The 17681-nt window shown below is 54.1% G+C and overlaps 1 protein-coding gene across 1 annotated transcript in view; it reads right to left on the bottom strand.

The window, feature by feature from the left end:
• LOC309856966 (S-geranylgeranyl-glutathione receptor P2RY8-like) overlaps positions 1-17681 on the bottom strand; it is a 46036-nt gene extending 28355 nt beyond the window's left edge. Inside the window, exon 1 of the mRNA XM_082718803.1 lies at positions 17120-17681. The gene's annotated coding sequence lies outside the window, so the exon portion shown is untranslated. The remainder of the gene's footprint in view (positions 1-17119) is intronic.

Genomic DNA, 17681 nt, shown 5'->3' with positions numbered 1-17681 from the left:
TACGGAGAAGCAGGAAGGACACTGAGCTTAGGAGCCTTTGAGGCGAGCCGGGGAGAACCAGCCACCGCTTCCCCCCGGCCTGGACTTGGGACCAGGGCATGTAGGTTCCCTCGACTTTGTAGGAGCAGAGATGGGGCTCACGGTCCTGTGCCAAGAGCCCAGGGATGGCCCAGCTCTGCATGGGCTCCTCCCCAGTCATCACTTGGCTTGTGTTCCTGTCTCGGCGACGGGTCCTAACGCTGCTGTGGTCGCGCGGGGGAGCCCACACGCCTTCGAGGTCCTGCCCTCGCTCCTTTTGGGAATCGCCGCATCTCAGCGCAGCTCTGTGCAATCGCTCGGCACGTGATGAGCAGAACGAGGTTCCCGCACACGGAGGCTTGACAATGCAGGACGGCGGCACCCGTGCGGACGTGAACGGAGCTCGAGGACACGGAGCTCGGTGGCATCAGTCAGATGCCGGAGGAAAAATCCTATGTCGCTCCACATACACCGGGACCCCAGAGCCATCAGACGCACAGGTGGTGGGTGCCCGGGGCTCGGCGGGGAGGACCCGGGGTGAGTGTCTCATGGGGACAGACTTCCAGCTTTGCAAGATGAAAACATCCCTGAGGGACGCCCGGGTGGCTCCGTCGCTGAAGCATCAGCTTTGGGATCAGGTCCTGAGATTGAGTCCCACGTCGGGCTCCCTGCTCGGAGGAGAGTCTGCTTCTCCCTCTCCAGCTCCCCCTGCTAGAGCTCTCTCTCTCTCTCCCAAACAAACAAATAATCTTTAAACATTAAAAAAAAAAAAAAAAAAAGGATTTAGGGAGCAGCATCGAGCTTATCGACAGCAGGATGTCATGGTGCGTGTAGAGGTCGGCTGAGAAGGCAGGTTTCCCTACGAAGCCTTCTGACCCCACACACACAAATGAAAGAAAAAAACAATATAAAATAAGTTCAGATAAAAGCACCATAAAATAGCAAAGCTATTTCCCCCGGGGGTGAGGGGACGGGGTCACTGCGGAGTCATCTTGGGGTTGCCGTGGCCGGTCCGATAGCAGGACTCTGCCGGCACGGGTGTGGGTCTTCTCTGTTCAGCGATGTCCTCCGGGGGGACGGGGATCCTGGGTTCGCCAGTGGCCAGTCCTTGCATGCAGGAGGGAAAAAACCCTAAATGGTATGCATGCTTTTTTTTTTCTTTTTTAGGGTTAGGAGCACCTTGGAGTTCCCAGATTAAAGCAGGTGCCGGGGGGCCGCTGAGGCTACGGTGACGTGAGCTGGTGTCGCCAAGAGCAGCGTCACCACCGACCTCCACACCCCGGAGTCTGGTCCTCCGAGGGGCCAGCGTGGGTTCCTGGCTGTGCCCACCGACAGGCCTGGTTAGTGGGGACTCCGGGGGCTTCCCGGGAGAGTCCCCCGCAGCAGCTCGCGGAGCTGGACACCCCCGTGAGCGGGATGTTGGAGACCCACAGGCACACACACACTTGCACCAGGAGGGAAGTGATCCCTGTGCACAGCCGGGGCGCCGCGGTGCCAGGCTTCCTGCCCCCTCCGCCCTGAGGCCAAAGTCTCGGTTCTGTCCTGTGGGAGGTGGGGATTTTCAACCCTGACCTTTTCACCGGCCCCGGGGCTGGGCAGGGCTCCGGCATGGCTGAGGGTATGTGTCCTGGAGCCGGCTGAGTTCCGGGGGAACCTCCTCTGCTCGCACGCCCGGTGGGGCGGCGGTTTGCACGGTGATTCCCGGGACCCGACGGCAGGAGGCGGAGATGTGGGAGCCCCGAGGACATCAGCAGCGTCCGTGGGAGGGACGCTCAGACCTTTGCCCATGTTTCTGTTTGGCTTTCCCGTCCGTGTTTGCATGTCCAGCCCTGTCTAGGGTTGTGGTGGCCGCGACGGTGTCCCCAAGGGCAGACTGCAAAGGGAGTGGGTTTAGGCGTCCCTGTTCTCTGCTGCTCTGAGCTCGGCTGCCCTTCCTCCCCCACAGCAAACTCGGCGTTGGGGTTTCTGACAACTGGCCGGGGACTGGCCCCACCTGGGGCTGCTTCCTCTTTGCGCTCACCTTCAGGGGCACAACATTCCCCCCACAGCGTGCCCTGCGGAGGGCTCTGTGCCTGCTGTTCTGCCTGCCTCTTGTCCCCAACCGGCCCTTTTCCCCTCCCCGCCTCTGGCCGTACAGGAACGAGACCACGCTGACCGCCTCCACCGAGCCAGCCAACCCTGCTTTGTGGCCTGCCACGGTACGGGGGGAGGCAGACAGGAAACGTGACCCCAAAAGGACGCGTCCGCATCCTGATCCCCGGAGCCTGGGCGTGGGGCTTTCTTGGGGGGAGCTGGGTCTTTGCAGATGTGATGAAATGAAGGATCTGACCTCATCCGGGATGAGGCTGTCCTTCTACATCCAGGGACGGGGTCCTTGTAAGATTTGGAGGACAAGAGACACAGACAGAGGAGAAGCCTTATGAGGACGGAGGCAGAGATGAGACGGACGCGGCCACCAGCCCGGCGACACCTGGAGCCCCAGAAGCTGGAACAGGCAGGAAGGACCCTCCCCTGGAGCCTCAGGAGGGAGCAGGGCCCTGCCCCGCCTGGATCTCAGACGCTGGCTTAGACTTGGGAGAAATTCTATTGTTTTCGGTCACCCGTGTGTAGTCCTCGGTAGTGGCTGCCCCAGGAAATGACCACCAGTGTCTTCGTCTGCGCAGCCTAAAGCAATATGGACGTTAGCAGCCAACGCCGCCAGTTTTAACAGATGCAAACCACTCCGGACCCACCGCGAACGTGGCTGTTTAAGAACGCGACAGCGAGGCGACCGTTCTGAAGGCGTCTCGGATGGTATCACCGACCGATGAACGGACTCTTGGAAGATTGGACAAGGTCACACGATTTTCTCTCTCTCTCTCTCTCTCTCTCCTCAAACTGCCATTTTGTTATCACCGTTTTTGCAGATTCTGAGCGTCTCAGGGACGTGCTCGAAACTCTTCAGTCTGCGATCGCGTCCAAGTCACGACCACCAAAATAGGTGTGCGCGCTGTAACGCACACGTGTGTTTCACTTCCCGTCCGTCGGGCCCTCGGCGCCGAAAGGCTTGTTCGGAGTCATTGTGGTCACATCGGTGCAAGAAACATGACTCTGTCGCACGCCTAGATACACCTAACAGTGGGGGAAAAAAATGTATGGGACACGACTTCCCGAATGAGGTGGACTGTGGTCAGGATCTTCCCACACGTTGAAGAAAACAGAACATTCGTGCACCGAAAGAAACACGTATTCTCTCATTTTCGCTTTCAATAGGCATTGAATTCAACACACATCTTGCAAGCTCCCCCAGGACGAGGGCTCAGTGTCCCCCAAGCCGATAGGCTCTGATTCGGTTCCAAGGGCTCGCGAACTCACAGAGTAGCCAATTCGGAGGAGATGGTGCAACAGTTTCTTCCGTGGGATTCCCGCCCATGAATCTTGAAACTAGTAGGAGGTGATCCCGCCATGTTGAAAAGTCTCCATGGTCTGACGGGCAGGTCTAGCGTCCTTGGGGCGTGGAGGAGGGAAGGGTGACAAACTGGACATGTGAACATTGTCTTTGCTCCGGGGAATTCAGACGTTCCCCTGCATGGGCCCCGTGCACCTGCTTTGTGAGTGAGTCACCTCCCCGGCCGTCGACACAGGGGCGACCAGGTGGGTGACACGGGACCCTTTAGGATTATGATACCGGGGGTTGACTATTAAGAAGGTGAGCACCTCCTTTGGAGTCACTGGGGACATGCGTCATAGTAGGATCTATCCCGGAGGAGGGCTAGCTTTCTCTTGTTCACCCAGAATTCTAGAACATTCTTGAACTTGCATTTGAGTTGAACGTTGACTGGAAAAGAAACAACCTTATCTCCGTGGTCACACGTGGATTTTTTTAAAATTAAGTGTGTGCAGGGACCCTCCTCTGCCTCCGGGCGGTCTCTGGTGCATCGGGCAACTCAGTCTGAAGGACCTCTACTGCTCTCAGTCTTCACGCATGGAGAGGGAGAGGTCACCTGGGACTTGGGGGGAGGGGGCAGTGTGCAAAATTAGTTCTCAGTGAAAGCGCTTTTGATTTGTAGGTGATGGTAAATGGGCGCCGAAACGTTCAACAGCTTGGTGAGGAGGCAGGATCTCTCTGCTTTTCTGAGAAGGGGATCTGGGTCACAGGAGGTGACAAGGCTGTGCTCCCGGCTTTAGTGTCTCTGTGAGAACCCAATACTCACTTCCATCCCTGCAAGAAATGGTTTCTGCCGGGAGAGGGGGAAGCATCTTACAGGGACTGTGCCCACTGCCAACCTCCCGACTCCTGTCCCCACAGACGGTGGGAGCAGTTCCACCAACAACTGCCCCAAAATAGCTTTCCTACCTACAACAAAGTTGGGTGCCTTGAAGTCATTACCGTACTAAGCAGGATGAAAACACAAATACACTAAGCAGTTGACTAACCAAGAAAATGAACCGTTGGGCTTGGATCTCACCGATGGTTCGAGAGTTGTTTGTGTTTTTTCTCTTCCTGGTGGAGAGGGGGTACAGATAGGAGGCAGATATGTCACAGCAATGCTGTTAGTGACAAACGCACGTTACTTTCCGAGGGTGTTTCCACAAAGCACGGTGTCACTTGCTTGGGAGCGTCGGGTTGTAAATTGTGGGTGTTTACCGGGCATTTCCAACCAGCCGGCCTTCAGCTGGTGCGTCATATTCAACCCTAAGAACAACCGTATGGTGGGAACCTAAACTGGATCCCACAGGCATAAGGATAAGCTCTGCACATTTTCCTCCCACACCCCACCCCTGTACATTTCCCCCCTCTGTTCTACTGACCTCTTTACTTCATCGTTTCCTTCATCCTACCTTACTTTGGTTTCAGCTAGCTCTTTCTAGATGCTTAAGACGGACTCTTGGGCCGTGGACATGCAGTTTTTCTTCTTGTTGCATCCGTGGATTCAAGGCTATGAATTTGCCTGTTTTCACCACTTTGGTCTCCTCTTACGTACTTTGAGGCGCTGTGTCCTAATTATCGTTGGCGTGAGCGTCCTACTGTGACAAAGCACGACAAGCTTTAGACAACGGAGATCTGCTTTCTTACCACCCAGGTGGCCAGAGCCCCCAAATCAGTTTTCCCAGTTAAAAGTCAAAATAGTGACCAAGCTGGCTCCTTGTGGCGACGCTAGGGGAAAATCTGTTTGCTTGTCTTTTCTGGATTCTGGAAGCACCTGCATTATTCTGCTTAGCCCATGGGGATTAGGGTGTGGGCATTTGGGAGAGAGGACGTGGGCATTTCTGAGGCCGTGTCTTCCAGCAACATTATTCATTCAAAGTCTTTTCTGTTTTCATCGCCATCTTTGGCCCATGGGTTATTTGGAAGGGTCCAGCGGTGAATGAATCTCTGGTCAGCTGTTTGTTATTATTTCCAGCTCAATTATTTTGAGTTCAGAGAGTAGCATCAGGAATGCATCCAATCCTCTGAAACGCGTGAGGCCCGGTTCTGTTTGGTGACTCTGCAGAGATGATCCGTATGCCTGTGGGGTCCAGAGTTGAGACAGAGAAATCTGGAGTGGCCTGAAGCCAAGGCCCGTCCATATATTTTTTTCTCATGCCTTCTGACCCACAGGGTACCTGCTTAGATAGTTGATGGGAGAGAGACCACCATGGGGCAGTGCATGTCCATCCATCTATTCCACACAAAGCTCCAGCTCGAGGTGGTCATGGATAGAAATAGTCCCTCCTGAAAGCCATCCACAGACCACACTTGAGTACAGAGGCCAGCAAGGGTTGCAGTGGAGACAAGCCACCCTTGACCAGGCAATGATGTTGTTCTCTCCTCTGTGGGATTGTTCTCCATTTCTGAGAAATAGCAGGTTAGGGCAGGAAGCAGAGAAGAAAACCACAATGGTTGGAGTCCTAATGCTGTGTAAGAAATTGTCCCAACTGTTGACGGTATGGGTTTCCTATGGTTGCTATAACAGAGTACCTGAGTCTGCAAATTTGTTTTCTCACAGAATAATAGATAGATATTTATGTCTCCCAATCCTAGAGGCTGGGAGTCCTGAGATCCAGGCAGGGCTGAGGCTGGTGCCCCTCCTTGGTGCGTAGACCCTGTCTTCTTCCTGTGTCCTGATGTGGTTGTCCTTCTGTGAGTGTGTGTGTGTCTGTGTCCAAATTTCTTCCTTTTTTAAGGACCACAGTCATATTGGAGTAGGGACCCACCCTACTCCAAGGTGACTTCATTTTGCCTAACTACGTCTGCAAACATCCTATTTCCACTTCAAGTCATAATCTGAGGTCTTGGGGTGAGGTCTCCAATAGGTGAGTTTTGCAGGGATGGAATTCAGCCCATAATAATGCAATCCTGTATCTACATGGGAAACCTTGTTGCAGTCACAAATAGCCCTGGGACCTCTCTAACCAGGTCCCTTGTTGTTCCGTGAGCTCTCAACTTAACAAGTTACATACAGCTTGCCCGTGCACACGCAACCTTTTGCTGTGCTGTCGGCTGCTAGTCAGGGAGGCATGTGGCCCTACAGATGCAGAACCCCATGCCCTGCCCCATGAACTGCACGGGCTTCTGGAGGCAGGAGAAGGGCTGGGTTTCCTGGGTGGTGTAGAGGCCATTGGGCTGAGGGTTGTGAAACTTAGAAGATCATGAGAAACAGATTTTTATCTTTCTGTGAAGATCAGGCCAAGGATCCCACAGTGGAGCTCTCTTCATCTTTGGGGTCTCCACGACACGCATGCTACCCACTTGCTGGATTTCAGAACATTCACCCCATGGAAGAGAATTGAAAGTTTGAGCTACCCTGTCCTGATACATCTGATAAGTCTTTGCACACGTAGTGAAAGATGTCACTTAGGTTTCTAGTGACAAAGCTCCGAGGGTTATCAGATCAAGAAAACGCAAGAGGACAAGTTTGCCAGTGAAGTGGTTGTAATTCTTTGGTTCACCATGTAAACCGTCCGAGGTGTTCTTCCTTATCCCCTCCTAAAACTTAATAACACAAAACTGGGTTTATGGATTCAAACAAAGCTTCTTCGTTTCCTTTTGAATGCTCCCATATCCATATATCCCATGCTGTATTATGATGTTGTCCCACTGCAGCTCATGAAAAGCTATATGTCAATTATATCTCAATAAAACTCGGGGGGAAAGAGAGGAGAAGATATGTCCACACAAACATTAGCGCAAAAACCAAAATGCAGCAAACTGACCACCCTTGTGCCCTTCTTTACAGTAAGATGAGCCACAAGGTCTGTTGCACAAAGGGAGAAAGAAGCTCAGCTCCTCGATTGGGAGCTCTCGAAAGAGTCCTCTTTGCATTGTTGCCATGTGACAGTAAGCGTTACGTGGTCCACTTGGCAGTACTGTGGTATCCGGATCCGTGGTCACACATGAGTCAACATGTTGCTGTGTGTATTTCTTTTGGATTAACATTTCAATCAACAGACTTCAGGTAAATCAGGTGGCCGCCGTAATGGGTTAGGTGGGCCTCGTCGGATCAGTTGAAGGCTTTAAGAGGAAACAGACTGACCTCCTCTGAGGAAGTGGGAATTCTGTGTCTCCGGATAGTGTTCACACTCAAAATGCAGCATCACCGCGTCCCTGGGCCTCAGCCTGCTAGTCAACCCTGCAGATTTCAGACTTGCTGACCTCCAGTTATAAGACTCATTTCCTTAAAATAAATCTCTTTCTCACTTTCTCTGTTTTTGTCTCTCCTATAGGCAGACATAGATCTTTCCATGTATCATCTATATATCTATGTATTTATGTATGCGTCCATCCATCCATCCATCCATCCAACCATCCATCCAACCATCCACCCATCCAACCATCCACCCATCCATCCATCCATCATCCATCCATCCATCCATCCATCCATCATCCATCCAACCATCCATGCATCCATCCAACCATCCATCCAACCATCCATCCATCCATCCATCCATCCAACCATCCATCCATCCATCCATCAATGTATCCATCCATCCATCCATCCTACCTACCTACCCATTATCTATCTATCTATCTATCTATCTATCTATCTATCTATCTATCTATCATATATCTATCTATCATCTATCATCTTTCCATATTTCTGGTTCTTGTAAGAGTCAGCATTCTGCAGAGAAACAAAAGCAGTAGCATATATGCACATACACACATATATAAAGAGAATTATTAAAGGAATTGGCTCACATGACTGTAGAGGATGAAACATCCCACAGTCTCCTGTCTGCAGGCTGGAGGCCCAGGGAAGCAGTCTGTGATGGATTCCCATCAGAAGCCAGGAGAAGACATATATCCTGGCTTGGAGACAGTGAGGCAGAGGGAGCTGATTCCCCTTTACCCACTGTCTGTTCTCCTTGGACCAGGGAAGGATTGCCGGCTTGCCTGCGGACCACCCACACAGGGGAGGTCATCTGCTTTACTCGGTCCACTGATGCAATGCTCATCTCACACAGACACACCCATGTATCATCTATATATCTATGTATTTATGTATGCGTTCATCCATCCATCCATCCATCCATCCATCCATCCATCCATCGATGTATCCATCCATGTGCTGAAATATCTGGGCACCCTGAGGTCCAGCCACATTCACACATAAAACTAACCACCACAGTCTGCTTCTGTTGAGAACCTTGATCGATACAGAAACCCTCAGAGAAGCAAGACCCTAGGTGCTGATCCTAATTTTTCCCTGGGCAGAAGGCGACGAATGCATTTCTCTCTCTGACCTCTGAGACCCCTGCTTTCCAAAGACAGGACCTATTTCGCATTTGAACTGACAAGTTCCCCTCCAACCAGACCCTATGATTTTCAATGACAAGACTCTCCATGGATGGTAGAATCAGGTAACTTGGAACCACCCACCATGAACCAGGACAGCTCAACACGGATGTGGCGTGGGGAGAATGTGAGACGCAATTTTGCCAGAAGCATCAGAGACTTGGGGCCCAAAGGAGTTGGGCAAGTCTAAGGAGGTAGACAGTTTGGTTTTGGGAAAAGTTCAAGGGAGCGGGTCCATCAGTGTTCTAATCAGAAGCCAAGTGGGTCTTGCGACTCTGTTCCATCACCAAGAATGTCTGGGAGTCCTCTTTCCAGGCACACCTGTCACTGACCAGAGCCAGGAGGGTCCAGAAGGTGGGGAGAAGGAGAGGGCCCTTGGCATGTCCTGGAGGCCATGATGAATTTACCTTGACTCGGGTCCTGAGTCCTGCAGGGGATCAACCCCCACTGCTCATGGACTGGGTCGTTGTGTGAAAACACTGGGCCCCCACCCAGCTTTGATGGGAGAACACCACCATGGAGCTAATAGTGCATGCTTTCTAATTGACCATATTTTCCTGTGACACAGATGTGGAACTGAGTGAACTCACAAAACCCCACGGAGTGATGATATAGCGTCATACAAATCACTAAGCCGAGGCTGGGTAAACCCATGGTCCAAAACTGCCGAGCCGAATTCCTTCTTGTTGGCATTCCTACCGCTCAAGGGCATCTCATTTCTGGGGTCAGCTCCTTGTACCTGAGCAGGCTTATATCCCCTGTGGCCTGAGTGTTAGCCCAGCATCCTCAAGAGGACGGAAGAGAAAATAGTGTTTTTGTCATGTCGCAGAAGAGGAAATAGAGGTTAAGCGTTAGGTCAGAGCGTGGCCGCGGTCAGACTCACAGCTCGTGGCTTCTGAAGATATGTGCAGAAGAGACAACTGCACATCAGGCCCCATCTTACACGCTCATGGTGAGACCACACAGTGTTTGGTGCATGTTGGGACCCTCCAGGGAGCACATGGTCCACACCTGCCACATCCTGGCCTTCACATGGAATCAGAGACTGGTCCTGATGGAGCCCCAGGCAGACACCCTGTGCTTTGGGGGAGGAACCCCCCGGGGCTGGCCTTGGTACTAATACACTGCATTCCATACCATGTGTGTGCATTTTTCTGGTCAATATAATTAGGTGCTCCTTGACACCCCAAGGAGAGCCTAGTGTCCCTCAACCCCGTAGGCGGTTGGTCCATGAGACGTAGGGAATGTTCCTGCCCAACAGGCTCGGTATTGGAGAAGGAATTTCTACCTGGGGGTGACTGGGCCCCCAGGGGATGTCCCACACTGCCCAGGGCTGTTTCTGTTGGTCACACTAGAGTAGGGGGTTGTTCCTGGCATGTGGTTGGTGGAGACTAGAGATGGTGCTCAGCACCCTACAGTGCTCAGGACGCCCTGCCTCAGAGCCCTCCAGCCTGAGATGTCAGTAGTGTTGAGGCTGAGAAGTCCTGGTCTAACATGAGAGACTATCTATCTATCATCTATTTATCTATCTGTCTATCTATCTATCTATCCATCCATCTATCATCATCTGCTTACCTACCTACCTATCCATACATCTCTATATCTATCTACCTACCATCTGCATGACCATCCAACCATGCATCCACCCATCCATTCATCTATCCCTATATCTATCTATCTATCTATCTATCATCTATCATCTACCTACAAGACCATCCATCCATCCAACCATCCCTCCATCCATCCATCCAACCATCCATCTATGTCTAGCTATTATCTCAGTATCTATCCAATCTTATCCTGTATCTATCTACACCTCCTACCTCTGCCTCCATCATCACGTGGCTTCTCCCCTGTGTCTGTGTTTCCTCTTCTGTCTCTTACAAGGACACCTGTCATTGGACTTAGGGCCACCCTGATCCAGGATGAACTCATCTCAGATCCTTCCCTTCATTACATCTACAAAGACCCTATTTCCACATAACTTCCACAGGTTCTGGGTGATTAAGACATGGGCATATATTTTAGGGGTCCACCATTCAACACACTATACCCGTTTTGCCTGGACTACTCCCATTTTGGTTCCTGAAGTCCTGCTTCTCAGGACCCCCAGCTTCCCAAGCAAATCTACATGGCAAATCACCCTACCCGTAACATTTACACCATTCTGTTTAATACCCAAGCCAAGTCAGGCCACCAAGTGGTGCTTTCTGTGGATGCCTGAGTTCTCCACTCCCTCCCTCTGCAGGGACCATGGAGGTCTCTGCTGACCAGGACGTGGGCTTCCCCCAGACACAGCACACCGTGTGACTACGTGTGTCTCCTTCTCTCCCAGAGCATCATGTCCTCAAGGTGCATGTGTCGTGTAACCACTGTGTTTAACGGGGGACCTGTCGTGGAGTATGCCATCCAGGTGCAGGAGGTGTTACCCGGTGGGTCGTACCCCAGGGTGTTGTGGGCTACTGCACACGCTCATTATCGGAAGTGGTCACGGAGCCAGGGGATAGTGTGGAGATCCTGCTGTGCTGCTAGGGCAGTGCAGAGAAGGTGGGATGAGATGTTCAGTCCCCACGTGGTGGACAGGTAGCCATGGCAGTGTGAAACCGGGACTGGGGCGTGCTTGGAGGGTGTGAAGCTGGACATTCCGGGCAGTGGGGAGCGTCCAAGAAGCTCTGAGCATGACACGCAGATGTCATCCATCGCATGGAGGGCAGCACTGGGCGGGGGCTCAGGAGCCACTCAGCCTGTGCCCCTCAAGTGCCCTATGGGAAGTCCCAGGCACCTGACCTGGGGTTGATGTTCCGCCTCTCAGAGTCCGAGGACAAGTATAAGGCCCTACGGAAGTTGTCTGATGTGCTGAGCAAGATGGAAACTACTTTTAGTGGGAAAGAGGATCTAGGGGTAATTCTTGTGTTGGGCTGGGGTACAGGTCAAAGGCTCTGCATGGGGTCATTGTGCCTGAGCCCACGTGGCCCGTTAACATGCTTGAGGTCCCTGTGACCTCAGTAGGTTTCCTGAATGTGGATCACAAAGGCCATGATCTTGGGCATATATCTCCAATACGCTCTGTTCCCCCAAAGTATGTGTCTTTAAAATTTTTCTCTGGTACCTTAATGATCTCTCTGCTCTCCCGTTGTCTCTCCCCTACAATCTGTTTTCACCAACGACAGTATGCGCAGGGCCTGGTGTCCATACACAGCAACCAGCTTGGAGCCCAGTGGCGAAGGAGGTCACCGTGAGCTGGAAATCAAAGCCTCAGCTAGATGGACACACACAGGGGGGCTGCACACAGGGGGCTGCACGCTCCAGGCTGTGCACGGCCCCCAGGCGACAGCTCAGCTTGTCTGCTGTTTGCATGCCTGTTTGCAAGTGGGGACGGCCGTGTCTCCTTAGGAGGGAGTCGTGCTCAGGGAAGGAAACCAACCAGCCCTTCCTCGGGACGGGCATCTTGTGGTGGGGTTTCAGAAACGCCCTTCCGCGGCTTCCTGTGAGTGTGACTCAGAATCTGTAGCACCCGGCTCACTGGCAACGTGTCCTGCAGACAGTGTTTATAGCCCGGAGTGAGGAAGTAAGAGCACGGGCATCGGACGGCCCTTTGTTTCCGCTCTCTCTGCTTTACACTGATGCATACTTCATTTCAAGGTGAACACTGCAGTGGCCTTGGGCGCATTCACCATGGTGGCTGACCACCGCCTCTGTGTAGCTCCACAGCATCTCCAACATCCTTGCCATCGGTTGTGGTCACTGGTTATGGCTGTCCTAAGGAACAGATCTGGAGGGAAGGATGGGCAACCTGCCTCTTCTCTTGTTTTGTGGGTCCATGTGTACAGCCCCTTCCATCTCATCCTTGTGTCTGTTCATCCTCCATCCATCCATCCTTCCATTTGTCCATCCATGCACCCATCAACCCATCCAGGTACCCATTCATCCAGCCTTCCACTCACCAACCCTTCTTTCCATCCATCCATCCATCCATCCATCCATCCATCCATCCATCCAACCATCCATCCATCCACACATCAATCCATCCATCCATCCATCTATCCATCCATCCATCCATCCATCCATCCATCCACACATCCATCCATCCATCCGTCCAACCGTCCATCCATCCAACCATCCATCCATCCGTCCAACCATCCATCCATCCATCCAACCATCCATCCATCCATCCAACCATCCATCTACCTGCTCACCCACCATCCATCCATCCATCCACCGCCATGCATCCATCTACCTGCTCACCTACCACGCAACCACGCATCCATCCATCCATCCATCCACCCACCCAACCATTGATCTACCTGCTCACCCACCCTGCAACCACGCATCCATCCATCCATCCATCCAGTCACCCACCCATTTCATTCATCCGTCAATCATCCATCCTCCAACCCATGGACCCATGCCTTTATCCTTCTATCCATCCATCTGTGACTAACCCATCCACCAATTACTAAACTCACGGCGATTTTTTCTGGGGTTGTCTACAAAGCCGCAGCATATGCACTCACTGTAGGCATGGATTGCCTATGGCCATGACTACTAGGTTCTCTCCTATCCCATCCCGCATCTGTGCCCTGCTGGTTTGTCCCTGTCCTGAGTGCAGGGGTGGCCTTGCTCCATGCCCTTCCCCCACCAGCACATACATGGAGACTCCAGGCCTCCAACTGCAGAGTACTTGGAGGAGACAGCACCTCCTGGTGGATGGGACACATCCAAGACAGAGAGTGACCAGGCTGGCTAGAAGCCAGACTCCCTAATCCACAAACTTTCCCTGTTCTCTTGGTGGGGCAGAATATTACAAAAGTTTTCCTATTGTTCCTGCTTTTTTTAGTAAAAATGCCACTTGTTCAAGCCAGGATTTTATTTTTCGTCAGATTATCTTGTGCTATAGGATAGCACACACACGCCACAGGGACCTTCCTGTGGGAGCAGAGCAGAGTAAACCTTGGCTCATTTCTCCCTGGATGTGGCCTGCGTCTGCTTATTCTGTAATGAGCTCTGTGCCCTATCACCCCTATACTTTCATCACAGAAACAAAAACATGAGACAGAACATTAAGAAATGGGAGAAAGTGTCCCCGAGCACCCTGGCCCAGCCCAGTCGTCTCCCGGAGACCCAGAGAATGTGACATGGTCGTGCAGTTCCTCCCAGGCCTCTGGCAGTGTTGTCCCTTGTTCCTTCTCATCCTCTGCCTTGGCTGTTCTGAGTTGGGGGTGATTCTGCCCCATAGAAGACACTTGGGGATGTCTGGGGACAGTTTGGGGCATCATAGCTTGTGGGGATGCCCCTAATCTCGGGTGGGTGAAGACCAGAGACACTGAGCACTCTGTAGTTCCTAGGGTATCCCACATCAGAGGAGGGATGCAGCCACAGATGTCAGCAGTGCTGAGGCAGACACACCTTGGTCTACATGGGAGACTCTGTTTGTCTATCTATGTATCTATCTCTATCTATCATCTATCTATCATCTATCTATCTATCTATCTATCTATCTATCATCTATCATCTAACCATTCTTCCTTCTATCCATCCATCCATCCATCCATCTATCCATCCATATCTATGTATCTATGTATCATCTATCTATTATCTCTCATTGATCTATCTGTCCGTCTATATATCCATCTGTCCATCCATATCTACCTGTTGTCAGTCTATCAATCTATCAATCTATCATCTGTCTTTCTAGCTCTCTACCTACTCATCCACCATCCATCCATCCAACCTATCATCTGTCCAACCCTGTCTATCTGTTGTCTGTCTGTCTGTCTGTCTGTCCATCCATCATCTATCTATCACACTGTAATCACAAGCAGCCATGACTCTGCGCCTCCCCCCTGGGGAACATTTCTGGACATTCCAACTTTTGGGGGAAGAAATGGGACTGGCATCTGGAGGGGGCTGACTGCAGGTTGCGCCCAATGCCCGTGCCATAGCAGAGAGACCGTGCGCTCGCCCTGCATACCTGACACTTGGTTCTGTCCCAAGACACCCTCCCTTTGCCTCTGTTTTCCTTCAGCTCCTCTCTCTGTCAGGGGTCCCCCCATAAACATCATCGAGGTCACCCAGGGTCTCTGCCATCAGGTCCGAAACTGTGAGGCTCTCTGCGGGTCCAGTCAACACCAGCATCTGCACAAAGGCACCATCTTCAACAGACCCCACGGTCCTACGTCGGTCCATGCCTCGTTGCCTGCCAGCCTTAGGGCGTCACAGGGGACTGCCCGTCCTCTGGTCCAGCCGCCCTCCACCCCAGCTGGTGAACCACACACTCCCTCTACGTGGGCACCGCCCTCCCGGCTCTCATCCCCGTGCTCAGACCAGGGCCCCGACCCAATCTCTTTGCAAAGCTCAGCTCCACAATCTCCAGCAATGCCGGAAGCTTCCTTGGCTTTTCTGGGCTGGGTGCTAACGGGTCACCTGTCTCGTGGGATCGTGCCCAGCCGTCACCCAGAACACACACAGCCCGGGCACAACATCGTTGGTGCTACAGGGACTCGGTGAGCCCCACCTCTGCCAGGAAGCCCTCCTGGGTTTCTTCCTACCCCCAAATTCTTGCAACCTGCAGCCCAGGTCAGCATCTCAATTATGTTGAGTTCTCTCCCCCGCCCCTACGGGGAAGCACAGCCCTGAGCCCGGCCGGTGACGACTTCGTCAGCCTCTGGATCGAAGGGATGGCCGGCTAGTGGACGGGTAGCAGGTTGAGGAGAGGACACTGGAGGTGGAAAGTCGGGGTCTGGTGTGCTTGGGTGACCGCCTTTGCCCCTTCTCGCCTCCGTTTCCCCATGTGGAGTAGGAAGATGCTGGGGACACAGTCACCTCCCACCCCTGAGATCCGTGCTTGGCTCCAAGGCGTCCACACAGTTGTGGGATCTCTCCGTTGCTCCGGAGAGACGACACCCACCCCCTACCGTGTCCGTCCATGTGGCCAACGAGGGTACAGACACACACACGGCTGGGGGATCCCAGTGCGGCCCCGGGGACGTCCCCACAGCTGCTCTCTGAGCCTGGTCACGGGCTCACGATTCCGTATGATGTTGCTGGCCCTGGGGAGAAGCCAAGTGGAGCCCTGACTGGTGTGGGTCCTCTCCCGGGGGCCCTGTCCTCAGTCAGGGTGGCAGAGCGAGCCGGCAGGTGCACGTCGGGCTCCCCGTATCCTGCCCACCCACCCGCTGCCTCCAGGGGCGTGAAGGGGGATGTGAAAGGGAGGGCCCAGCTGCGACGGCTTGCCGGTCGGTGGTGACAGCGAGGAGGCGGCACAGATAGACGGGCCGGACAGGAGAGCCGCACCCCAGTTGGGGGACCACGGGAGGGCTCATCTGCCCTAACCCTAACCCTTCCTCCATGTCCCCTTGTCCTGAACACAACCACCCAGGGTGTGGTTGGGTCTGGGGTCCCGGGAGAGCCTTACGTACTATCCACCTGCGGCACGCACGTCCCTGGGCTGTGGCTACGCAGGGGTCTCTCCGACGGCCAGTGGACCCTCCTCGGCTTCCCCAAGCACCATCCAGAGGCCACATCCATCCCCCGGATTCCTCCCGAGACCCGAGTCCCATCGGGCTCCCCAGACGCAATCAGCAGGATTTGGGGGCCACCGTCCTGGAGACACACCCCCCTTCCCTGCAACAGGCCTGGCACCGGCCGGGCCCCGATGACCCGCCGTTCATCCAGCATGCAGACATCTAAGGGCAAAACAACAGACACTCGTGTCCGGCATCGTGGGCACAGGGTCCCGCACGGCCACAGGCTTCTTCCCGGGCGGATGCCGTTTCTTAGCACCCGGTGCCGGGGCCCTGCCTCCGACCGTCCCACTGCACAGACACGACGGGGACGCAGAGAAACCGTGTTTGCTTTGCCCGCAGAAGCACGTGGCCCAGGGTTCCGCCTCCTTACTACCAGCGAGGCTGACCGCCCGCCGAGCCGACAACCGACAACCGTATCCAGACGGATGCTCTAGCTGGGGCCACACGCTCCCTTCCGCCCAGACGCCGCTGGAGGGCGGCTTGGCACATGCTCCAGGTCCCCGTGTTTGCACATGATCTGGCACCCGTGAGCTTGTCTGTGGGGGCTCTGTGCCCCCCACCGTGGCCATCCGGGTGTTGGCCCCATACGCCCGCCCAGTGCGGGGCTCGGCTCAGCCGGCATGGGTGCCTTTTACCGGATGAACGTTTGCAGGAGAGGTTCCCTGGTAGGCACCTCTGCAAGGTCTCTCTGGGGGTTGGCCCGGCTGTGTGGACAGCCTCCCCTTTTTGCCCATATCTGCCCCCCTGAAACCCTGTCCCCGTTGGACCTCCCTGATTCCCAACAAGGCACGGATGCAGCACGGGGCAGAGGGCTCACCAGGAGTCTCAGAGGGCTGCCGGCAGCTCTGTCTCGGAGCCTGGCGTCCGGAAGGCGGTGGTCCTCATTCTGGAAGCCGGCCGGCGGTCAGATGTGCCTCAGAACCGTCCGTGTCCACAGGAGGCCGGCCCGAGTCACGGCGGCTGTCCTGTGGCTGCTCCGGCAGGTCTCATGGGGGCATGGCCCGGCCGTTGCGAAATGCAAATTCGCCAGGGTCCACCTCCGAGCCTGGCAGCCACGGTTGGGAGGCAGGGTGGGGAGAGAGGAAACCCGTGTTGAAATTTCCTGTGTAACTAACCGTCTGCTCGCTCGCTCGCTCCCGTGACGGCGAAGCCCGTGAGGCCGCCTGTCTCCTATGAGGCTCGCTGCAGCCCTGCGTGGGGTGGGGTGCCTGCGTCACAGCCTCCGACCTCAGGGCTGCTTTCAAGAGGCTGCGGAGAGACCCTGCCCACCTGGCCAGGGTCGCCTGCAGGAAGCAATCCCGTGCACGCAGGCGGGGGGCTAGGACCGTCCTCCTAACTTAACAGGCAGAGAAGCAAGCGCCCCCTCCCACCCAGACAGG

Source organism: Mustela nivalis, assembly GCF_964662115.1.
Source record: "Mustela nivalis genome assembly, chromosome: Y".
NCBI classification, from domain to species: domain Eukaryota; kingdom Metazoa; phylum Chordata; class Mammalia; order Carnivora; family Mustelidae; genus Mustela; species Mustela nivalis.
This window is presented reverse-complemented; position numbering and strand designations above follow the sequence as displayed.